The 11,687-nt window shown below is 43.9% G+C and overlaps 2 pseudogenes; both read left to right on the forward strand.

Annotated features, from left to right (window-relative positions):
• Positions 1-481: 481 nt before the first annotated feature.
• LOC139439883 (Golgi reassembly-stacking protein 2 pseudogene) lies at positions 482-7,503 on the forward strand (annotated as a pseudogene).
• Positions 7,504-7,586: 83 nt separating this feature from the next.
• LOC101445508 (Golgi reassembly-stacking protein 2 pseudogene) lies at positions 7,587-9,868 on the forward strand (annotated as a pseudogene).
• The last annotated feature ends 1,819 nt before the right edge of the window (positions 9,869-11,687 follow it).

Consider the following 11,687-nt stretch of genomic DNA (forward strand, 5'->3'; position numbering starts at 1 on the left):
GAAATTCGGAGTTTATAAAAATATGAATATCAATTTCTTGTTTGTACTTTTCAAAGAGAGCACTCTGTACAACCCACCAATATAAAATCATAGAATACAGTAGTAATGACTCCCATTCTTCTACATACATCTTTAAGCATTAAATTTGCACAAGATACAAAGATGGTTTCAATGCCTGTGGATTCCAAATGCTCCTGCGGGTAGGAAGAGCAAACTCACCCACAAACAAGAGGAATCTTACACCTTAGGCTCTTTCTTCCAAGGTTCAGCAACTCCACCTTTGATGTCTCATTTAATCTCATAGTGAGTTTGGCAAGTAGGCCCAGGGAAGATATTTTTATCTTGGCTTTGAATAAAGTACAACTGAGTAAAAAAATGGCCCTTTGGAAATAAAGTACAAGGCTTGGCACCAAATGTGTTTTACATGAAGCTACAAAGCAGCAAATAGAGCCAGGTGTGCTGCATTTGTGCGGGCAAAGTAATGGGTGTGAGGAACCACTGGACGTCCAGCTGTGGCCCTAACAACAGAAGCATGTTCCCGGGACTGAGGGCACTAGACACACTGAGGCTGCTCACCAGGCAAACCAGAGCCTTCTCGGACTCAGAGAAACATGAGTCACTCGTGGCCCCCGAGGTGCTCCAGGAGGAGAGTGAGGCAGCATGACACCCCCCAGGTGAGACAGTATGGCACAGCTGATGGCACACGGACACACATGAATCTGGCGGTTATCCACCAGTGGACTGTACCATCTGCCAGCTGAGCAAACCAGAAGCCTATCCCTTCTCTCTCTCAGTGCTTGCAACCATGTGACTACCAGGTCCTGTACACTTTCTGCTTCCTTATCTGATAACCCCAATCCTTCCCACCACCACTGCTCTATTCATGGCCCCATCAACTCACACCTGGTGGGCTGCACTCCCTCTTTCTCCCTCCCGTCCACATCTCTTCATTACACTATAGCCAGACTAATTTTCTGGAAAGACATTTGATTTTGCCACCTCCCCCCAATGCCCTTCCTGGTCATGGCTTCCATCACTCTCATGGTGGGAATCAGCATCCTATGTGTGGCCCACGAGGACCCCCGGGTCTGCCCACCAAGCCCAGCTTCATGTACCTCACCCTCCACAACGGCCGTGCCTCTGCGCCTCATCCACATTGGCTGCCCTTCCATGTCTTGAATGCTCCCTTCTGCCACCAGGCCTTTGGTCACCTGCAGTTTCCTCTTTCTGGAATGTTCTTTCAATACTCTTTACCTAATAAAGGGCTTTCTATTTTCCAAATCCAGTTCAAATTATATTTCTTCAGGAAAAGTCATATTTTCCCATTATATATTTTGGGGTGCCCTGTGTGTCTCTTTACAGCATTTATCATGAATTTTATTTGACTTTGTTCATGGTATTTTTTGATAATTGATTGGCCTCCCCAATAAACTAAAAGCTTTTTAGGGGAGGACCTGTTTAATTTTTTTTTACTATGGCAAAATACACATAATTTTCAATTCTCCATTTCAAACATTTAAAAATAAAAAGGGAGCCGATGTGACTCAAGCAGTTGAGCATCTGCCTTCCACATGGGAGTCCTGGGTTTGGTTTCTGGTGCCTCCTAAGAAAAAAAAAATGATCAGACAATAAGCAAAAACAAAATGAGCAGACAACAAGCAGAACAATGAGCAAACAGATGAGGGAGCCAACTCAGGGGGAAAAAAACTTAAACAATTCAGTGGCATTAGGAACATTCGCAATGTTGTACAACTATCATCACTACCTAGTTCCAGAACTTTTCCATCACCTTAACAAAAACTCTACATCTATTAAGCAGTTGCTTCCCATTTCCCACCATGCTTCCCACCCCCAGGCTCTGGCAATCACAAGTTGCTTTCTGTCTCCTATGGATTTGCCTATTGTGGATATATTATATAAATGGGATCATACAATATTTGTCTTTTTGTGTTTGTCTTCTTTCACTTAGTGTAATGTTTTCAGGTCCATCCATGCTGCAGCATTTATCAGCACTTCCTTGGTTTTTATGGTTATGTAATATTCCATTTCATGGCTAGACTACATTTTGTTTATTCATCCATCTGTTCCTGGACATTTGGGTAGTTCCCACCTTTGGAATATTGCGAATGGTGCTGGTATAAATACTGGTGTACATTTTGTTTGAACACCTGTTTTCAGTTCTTTGGGGTATAGAACTAAGAGTGGAATAGCTGGGTCAGATGGTAATTCTATATTTAACTTTTTGAGGAACTAAAAATGTGTTTTCCATAGCAGCTGCACCTGCATCTGTCAGGTTTTGCAAACCGTGGTAACCTTGATACTTGGTTTAATTGTTGGAATATAGTTGGTTCTCTTTTATTCATTCAACACATTGTTGTTCACATTGGGCTAAGCTCTGGAGTTTAAACAGTGAGCTAGGCAGGTGAAGTCCTTACCTGAATTGAATTTACATTTTATTACAATCGACAGATAATAAACAAATATAGAGAATAGTTAGAGATTATGATGTTTAAACATGAGGAATGCTGTGATAGAGGACGGTGGGGCATATAGGCAGTAGTTGGCAAAGACTTCCTAGAGCAGATGAGATGAAAACAGAGGTTCTTCTAGATGGGAAAGAATCAAACTGGGAAGAGTATTACCAACATCCGGAGCAACAGGCGCCAAGACCTGAGGCAAGGTCGAGGTGGCTTTCAGAAACGTGTTCAGAAGGCGACCATAATCCTCAGGGCACCTGGAAGCAAGTGTGGGACACAAGTGGAAAGACCAGGAGGCACCCCCTTGGGAAGGAAGAGGTTGGAGTTTATTCTGAGTGAAATGGGAAGCCATGGAGGGAATTTACGCAGAATAGCGTGTGATTTACGCCTTCTATGGTTCTCTTGTCAGGCTTTGTGGAGGATGGACTTAGTGAGGGTGGGAACGGGAAGGCAGACTGCTGCTGCAGAGGCGACTTGGCCTCAACAGGGAGAGACGGGGGGACAGGGGGAGGATGGAAGCAAGCATGCTTCAGCGGCAGAGAGAGACATCTGGGTGCCTTCAGGGACCCTGGTTTTAATAACTGGGTGGACAGTGGCACCATTTACTGAGATGGGGAAGACTGTTTAGAGAATGGACAGGTGGATGAATGCATAAAAAAATATGTAAAGATAATAAAGAATGAGGCTCCACAGTGAGAAATAGTCATTAGGCCCATTGGCTCCCAAATAACTGTCACCAGAAACCATCAGGCTTTATCAACGGCATAACTTAGGGGTCGGCAAATGACAACGTGGGGGCTACCCTATTCTCTGCCTGATTTTATGTGTAAAGTGTCATCAGAATACAGGCATGTCCACTCTTTGAACAGTCTATGACTGTTTCCATGTGCAATAGCAGAGTTGAGTAGTTGTGACAGATACCAAATGGCCCATAAAACCTAAAATGTTTACTATCAGGCTATTTACAGAAAAAGTTTGCCTACTCCTTGTACACATTCCTTTGGTGGAGTTATACAAGCAAGGCAGCTGCTGGCACTCAAGGGAAAAGATTCAGGATTCAAAACATTAGTGAGTATGAACCAAGTGAGGATCTGGGAAAATTCTTAAAGAATAGACAAACATGACAAGAGCTATCTTTGGGGAAAAGCAACCCAAATCATTTGCATTTGGCTTCAAAGCAGTTTACATTCCCATACTGGCAACTGTTACCTCACTGCTCAGAAATGGAAACTTGGAGTCTGTGGAAAATAAAACTGACCTTCTAATAAATCTCACAGAGAAGTACTGCAATTTGTTTGGGTGAGAAAACAGCACAGGGAAGACAAACTACAGCCAACTTGCTTAATTTTGCAAATACCAACTGGGCTCAGATTTTCATCTAATTTATACGAAGCTTATCATCACTGCCAGGAAGGGAAAAAAAGAAAACCCCCAAAAACCTTTTGAAAAATTGTGTTGCTTTTTATTTTTCCTGAGAAGAGAGCATTATAAAGTTTTAAACATTCATGAAATAGTGTCCCCATATAATTATTCCTGAGTTTTGCCTACCACTTGGTATCTTGAAGTACTTTGTCTTATCAGTGCAATCCCTCCCCACTTTTTTTTGGTAATAAACTTTGTCGAGATGAGCTGATTACAACACCTCAATTTATTAATCTCTACCTCAATTAAACTATTGTTTGTTTGAGAACCTACTTTAAATACCAACTGAAAGGAAAATTTATATCTTTTTTTTTCAATGCCAACGTATGAGAAAATACCTGACAAAATAGAAGGTAAAATTAAATTAATCCTTACAAAAGACCAAACAAAAAGCACACAATGTTTTGTTGAAAAAATTAACTTTGATAATTTTTCTAACATTTATTGTGCCCTTACCAGTTACCAAGGACTATGTTAAGTTTTTAGCATACAAAGTCTTCCACAAGCCTTACAGTAGTTCTAGGAATTCTAGAATACACTTCCATCTCAGGATCAAAGATGAGAAACCAAGGCAATCTGGACTCAAAGCCAGACCCAACTAACTTCCCAGCACATGCCCTGAACCATTGCATAAAATATATCCCTGACTGCTAAGATATAGAAAAGTGTTACTCTAAATGTATGTTCTATAACTATATTCCTCTTGGCTTACTTGAACAGTATTATTTTTTAAATTACCTGAGGTTATAGCTTTTTAAAGATGTAAGTTTTTAAAAAAGTCTGCAAATTTACCTCACACAACAGCAATATCCATTATCACATTTCATGTGGAAAGCTCTGGAACAATTGTCTTTCCTCATTCCCTTTCTACTGGTGACAGAGAAGACCGAAGCAAATTAGAACATGAGCATCCAGCCTTTGTGGCCACCCTTAACAAAAGCCCATCATCCCAACAAGCAGACCTGCATCTTGCTTGTTTTCTTATACTGTTCGCATTTTTACTAGTCTCAACTTATTCTGGAATTTGCTTTAATGCACAGTTTTATTGTCAAATATAGTCATATGTTCCATTGCTCCTCTCTTGGTTTTATACAGTGTATTAGTCAGCCAACGGGGTTCTGATGCAAAGTACCAGAACTCTGTTGGCTTTTATAAAGCATATTTATCTGGAGTAGAAACTTACAGTCACAAGACAATAAAAAGTCCAACTCAAAGTACCATAAGAAGTACTTTTCTCACCCAAAGTCATTGGCCACGTGTTGGAGCAAGATGGAAAGCAATGTCAGCAAGGGTTCAGCCTTCCTCTTCCTCTTATGACTCTGTAGTCCCAGCTTCTTCCAATCTCAGCTGTAGGCTGGCATAAGGCTTGTCTCTCTCCCCAGGGCTTGTTTCTTTCTGGGCTCAGTTGCTCTGCTCTCTTCACAAGACCAGCTGTAGACTTTCAGGCTCACCTCTCTTCCTGGGGCCTTTGCCATGCCTCTATTCCTCTACTCCTCTGTGTTCCTTTCCTACATACCTTCTTCCGTGTGAGAGTCTGTTTTATCAGCCCACCGAGGGGGCAGGGATTCAACCCTGCACACCCTAATGATATGGTCAAATCAAAGCCCTAATCTTAACATAACTTAAAGCCATCTCAGCTGAATCTAATACAATCAAAGGGTATTGAGCCCAGAGGAACAGACCAGTCCATAAACACAGTCAAATATCTTTTTTGGAATTCATAAATAATATCAAACTGCCACATACAGAAAATTTGCCACCCGACCCCCTGCCTAACCTCCCTCTCTTTTATCCTAATTTGCCACGGCAAAGTCAGAATTTATTTCTGAGTCCTTGGAAGGACTTCCTTTTAGCTTCCCAAGCAGTGGGATAATAGAAAGGTGCATCTGTACATGTGTCCTCTGCCCCACAATGTCCCTTCATTCCAGATACATTGGCCCAGCCTCAAGTGAAGCAGACCAATGGCATCAGGGAGCCACTGGCCTTGGGATGAGAGTGGGTGGGTTGACACCCAAGTCCCTTGCCCCTCTCATGAGATTAGTTTGAGCTGCATATTCTACACCATCTCCCAGGTTTCCAGCGGGATGGAGCTCCCTTGGCCATAGTGGCAACTTGCTTGGTGGCACTTCCTTTATCCCTTTCATCTTCTTTCCCCACTTCCTAAATGGTGTTTATTGGGGATTGCTTCCTCCTTGTGTTTGGACCCTTGTCTTGGGATCTGCTGGGGAGTCTATAGTAATCGGTGTGGCCCAAAACACAACCCCACCTCCCCTCCCTAAAAGTATGCTTTTTTTTGAGCAGCCCCTTATCTCAATCCCGAGTTTCACCTCAGTATGTCTCGTTGATACCAACAAGTGCTTAGCCAAAGAACCTATATCTGACACCCTGCATGGGGAGCAGCCACTTCAGAAAACCTCCCTGCTACATTAAGTCAAGTTCACAGATGGTGGAAGTGGCAGGTCTAGCCTTGCCCTCCCTCTCTATCATTACATGTTCTCTAAACTCTGTTCACACCTGACCCTTTCCTCAACTCTCCATTCATAGGTTTTGCAGTAGACCTCAGTTGATTCAGTAACGGCAATACTTTCCACTCTTTTCATTTTCCTTGCGTCTTCACTGGGTTCATGCTCATTGGCAAATGTTTAAGCAGGGGTTCTGCCATCCCCACAGATTAAAAGAGCATGCAGCCTGCACTGCTGCAAGCGGAAGCCCTTGTCTTTACCCAGCCCCTTCAATTCTGAGGACCCACATCCAGCCTTCTGCCAGAATCTAGCCTCTTCTTCCTCCATGGACAACGGAGAGTCAAGATAGTTGAGGGGGGGCTCTGGAATCTGGCCGTGTGCCAGTTGAGTGAGCCTGGACAAGCCATTTAATGACCCCATTTGGAAAATTGGAACAAGAGTGATAATTGAGTGCGGCCCGGCTCTACAGCGGCAGCCACTGCCACGTCCCAAGTGCTACGCCGAGGAGCTAAGCGGGCGGTGGCGGGGGGCGGAGAGCAGCGCGGGCCCGGCCACAGCGATCGCCCGCCGCCGTGGGCTCTTCGCAGAGCGTGGAGATCCCGGGCGGGGGCACTGAAGGCTACCATGTCTTGCGGGTTCAAGAAAATGCACCAGGACATAGAGCTGGACTGGAGCCGTTCTTTGATTTTATTGTTTCTATTAATGGTTCAAGATTAAATAAGGACAATGACACTCTTAAGGACCTACTGAAAGCAAATGTCGAAAAACCTGTAAAAATGCTTATCTACAGCAGCAAAACACTGGAGCTGCGAGAGACATCAGTCACCCCAAGTAACATGTGGGGTGGCCAGGGCTTGCTCGGAGTGAGCATTCGTTTCTGCAGCTTTGATGGGGCAAATGAAAACGTTTGGCATGTGTTGGAAGTGGAATCAAATTCTCCTGCAGCGCTGGCAGGTCTTAGACCTCACAGTGATTATATCATTGGAGCAGATACAGTCATGAATGAGTCTGAAGATCTGTTCAGCCTTATTGAAACACATGAAGCAAAACCATTGAAACTTTATGTGTACAACACAGATACCGATAACTGTCGAGAAGTGATTATTACACCAAATTCTGCATGGGGTGGAGAAGGAAGCTAGGATGTGGCATTGGATATGGCTATTTGCATCGAATACCTACATGCCCGTTTGAAGAAGGAAAGAAAATTTCTCTTCTAGGACAAATGACTGGTACACCTATTACTCCTCTTAAAGATGGGTTTACCATTGCTATATGCCATTCCCTAGTAAGGGACCATGACATTATATTGGGCTTCAAATTTCGGGGAGTTATGGATCACAGAGTGTTTCAACAATGGCAATGGAGGGATACTGGTATGGGATACCAATGACAGGTGATATATGGCTGACAGGGAGCTGTACAGAACATATGTCCAGGGTGCATGGTAATGTATGGATATACTCATAGTGGCAACAATTAAAAACCACAGTAGGGGGGGTACTGGGTTCCTGGCCAGTGGTGCTCTGTCGTGGTCCCTAGGGGAGCAGCGACAGTCCCCCAGATACAGTGGCGGGGACCGGGAGGGAGTGAGGGTTCAACAGTGAGCCCCTGATGCTAATGACTATGCTTGTGAGCTGATAAACCTAAAATAAGAACAAGGCCTAGAGCAACATTGTGCCTGGGAATTCCCTCCTGTCAGCCTTCATGTTACTCAAATGTGGCCAGTCTTGAAGCCAAACTCAGCATGTAAATGCAATGCCTTCCCCCCAGCATGGGACATGACACCCGGGGATGAGCCTCCCTGGCAACGAGGGACCACTATCACCTACCAACTGATGAGGCAACTGGAAAATGACATTATACGGAAGATTCAATGCGGATCAGCAGAATATCCATGTCTACATAAAATACCATGACTTTAAAATGCTGTTTGACCTAAAGTAAGGGGGAAATGGAAAGGAGAAATGAGTTTATATGGCTACGAGTTTCTAAAAAAGAGTCTGGAGGCTGGCAGAAGGATTGCCCTCATGCACAACTGAGCAGAGTCAGAGAGACAGATAAAGCAGATACAACCCCCAGATATTGGTTCCTGTGAGGGCTAAAGAGACCCATGGGAGTTATGGTCATGGCCGATGGGGTTAACTACCAGGGCAGATGGCCCCTCTTTGGAAATGGTGTTTATGTGTGATGAATCTGGACTCAGATGGGATCTCCCTTCATAAGACTTTCATGCTAATGTGCTGGAGGTGCAGTTAATGTTGGGGTTTAAGATATATTTAGGGGATTTGAATCTCTGGACTGACAATGTGATAGCCAGGTCCTGAGCCTCAACAGACTCCAGCACCTACAATCTGATCTATTGGACTTACCACACTCAGCTAAGATGGAGTTGAAGAAGGACAACCACCACACCATGGAGCCTAGAGTGATTACAACTGAAAGTGGGAGGATTGCATGCAGCATCCATGTGGAATCTGAGCCTCCTCTTGACATAGAGGTGCAATGGACACAACCAATCCAATGTCCACATAGAAGAGGTGGCATTGGATTGGGAAAAGTGGACATGGTGGACGATGGGTATGGGGAAAGGCAGGAAGAGATGAGAGGTGGAGGCGTCTTTAGGACATGGAGCTGCCCTGGATGGTGCTTCAGAGGTAATCACCGGACATTGTAAATCCTCACAGGGCCCACTGGATGGAATGGAGGAGAGTATGGGCCATGATGTGGACCATTGACTATGAGGTACAGAGGTACCCAAAGATGTACTTACCAAATCCAATGGATGTGTCATGATGATGGGAACGAGTGTTGTTGGGGGGGGGAGAGGGGGAGTGGGGGGTGGGGCTGAATGGGACCTCACATATATATTTTTAATGTAATATTATTACAAAGTCAATAAAAAAAAAAAAAGATGGGTTTACAGAGGTCCAGCTGTCCTCAGTTAATCCTCCATCTCTGTCAGCTCCAGGAACTACGAGAATTGAACAGAGTCTGTCTGGACTTTCTATTAGCTCAACTTCACTAGTCAGTAATGTTCTAAGTACAGGTGTACCAACAGTACCATTATTGTCACCACAAGTAAACCAATCCCTCACGTCTGTGCCACCAATGAACCCAACTAGTACATTACCAGGTCTGATGCCTTTACCAGCGGGACTCCCTGACCTCCCCACCCTCCCCAATCTCAACCTCCCCACACCACACATCATGCCAGGTGTGGGCTTAGCGGAAATCGTGAACCCGGGTTTGCCACCTCTTCCTTCCTTGCCTCCCCGAGACTTACCTGGCATTGCACCTCTCCCTATGCCATCCAAGTTCCTTCTGCCATTCCCTTTGGTTCCAGAAGTTTCTTCTGCAGCAAGCTCTGGGGAGCTGCTGTCTTCCCTTCCACCCACCGGCAACCCACCCTCTGACCCTGTCATGACTACTGCCACGGCAGACGCTGTCTCCTCACTCACAGTGGATGTGATGTCCCCTCCTGCAAATGCCCCCAAACTTAAGTGAGGATGGTGCTGTTGGGACAGCTCGCTCAGGCTTTGCAGTGTGTCTGACTGCATAGACTAGTCATGAGACAGATTTACACTGGGCATTAATAACCCCCTAAGCTATGGAATTTGTAGTGCACCATCACTACCCCTGGCTTTTGCCATAAGACAGCCTTCCCAGGCTCACAAGCAGCTGCTGGATGTCCTTGCATTTCACAGTAAGTATGACTTCTGAGGGCAGGAGGCGGAGGCCAGCTGGTGATCAGGGACATCCACCAACACAGCATTTTGAATCTGGCAAAACTCCTGAGCTGGTACACCCACCAGCAGGTCTGCCGTGTCTGGCTTTGCTTACTCCTTCACTTCTGATTATGAAAATGTCCTCATTACACTGTGCTGCATTTGCATTTTTATTGTTTTCACTCAATAGCTCCTGAGTTATTTAGATAAGCACAATTAAACAAAAACCTCAGTGATTAGTTCTTTTGATGCATCCTGGTGGCAACAGAGGAATACAAAGACATTTATTAATATGATCAGTGCCAGGTGGGAGTTATTACAAACAGAGCTTAGTCCCAAAGAACCTCTCATTAAATCTTGAACAGGAATTAGGTATTTCTCTCTTCCCATGCCAGTCTTCATCAACCAGCTCCTGCCACCTAAGTAGAATGATCATGTCTTTTACACCTTCCAAACTACAAATCACTGTTAGAACCAGAGGGAATCTTGGAGATCACCTACCTTAAACCTCTACTTTGGCAGATTATGAAACAGAGATACAAGTAGATTAAGAGACTTGTTCAAGACCCACAGTTGGCCAGTGGGACACACACCTCCCATCTGTTACTCCAGTGAATTTTCCACCCCACATCATTCCGAGGTGCCCCATTGAAACCAATGCCTGATAGTCATCAAAGGATTCTGGATGTTCTAGGTTCCTGATTATGGCAAAACACCCACTTTTTCCCCAGAATAACAAATGTTTCTGATGTTGAATCCAGACATAAAATGCATTAAAATTAGAAAATTGGTTGAATCTTAGAAAATAATCAAATAAAAAAATTACATGAAAAATGTGTGATTTTATTTTGTGTATGTTGGAAAACAACTGTCAGTTGATCAGAATCTATAATACACTGGATCTTTGTCTGTTGTCATCAGTTCTAGAAAATCCAGTGGATCCCAGTTCCTGCTGGGCCCCAGGCCCTAGTAGATCAAAGAGGTAGATTAGCATATGACTTGATCTAGTAAGAGCATAAGCCAACTAAATCACACAAGCTCCTTCTGGCCCCAGGAGCTCTGTTTCTATTGGGATGCTTTCCCTCATTTAGGTGGGATTTCTCTACAGCATAAATGTCCTTGTTAATGAGAGTTTCTCCCCTGTGCCATGTAACATAGAGCAATACAAATGAGATTTCAAATACAAGATTTTCTGTTAATCTCTCAATGTTTTACTAACAGATTTATAAGAGTACTCGCTTGCTTCTCTAGCCTGCTGAGAATTAGCCTTCCAAAAATTTTAGCAGGTGCCATAGAAATAAACTCACACCAGCGACCCTACTCCAGCATCACCAATACCCATGCTGTGAATCCTTACCAAAATGACTGCACTTTGCCTGAAATATTTGTACACATTCATCTCAGTCTCCCTAATGTAACATTTGCCTATTTGGTCAGACACAAGCAAATATAGGAAAATATACCATGTATTTTTGGCGACTATTTCAGAAAGACAAAATATCTTTTAGTTTAACTCCATCTTTCTAGTTTTTCTCACTTCTATATCTAAAATATGTGACAAACAATGTAAGGTACAAGGTTTAGTGTGGATTTTCTTA

Source organism: Dasypus novemcinctus, chromosome 2 (assembly GCF_030445035.2).
Source record: "Dasypus novemcinctus isolate mDasNov1 chromosome 2, mDasNov1.1.hap2, whole genome shotgun sequence".
NCBI classification, from domain to species: domain Eukaryota; kingdom Metazoa; phylum Chordata; class Mammalia; order Cingulata; family Dasypodidae; genus Dasypus; species Dasypus novemcinctus.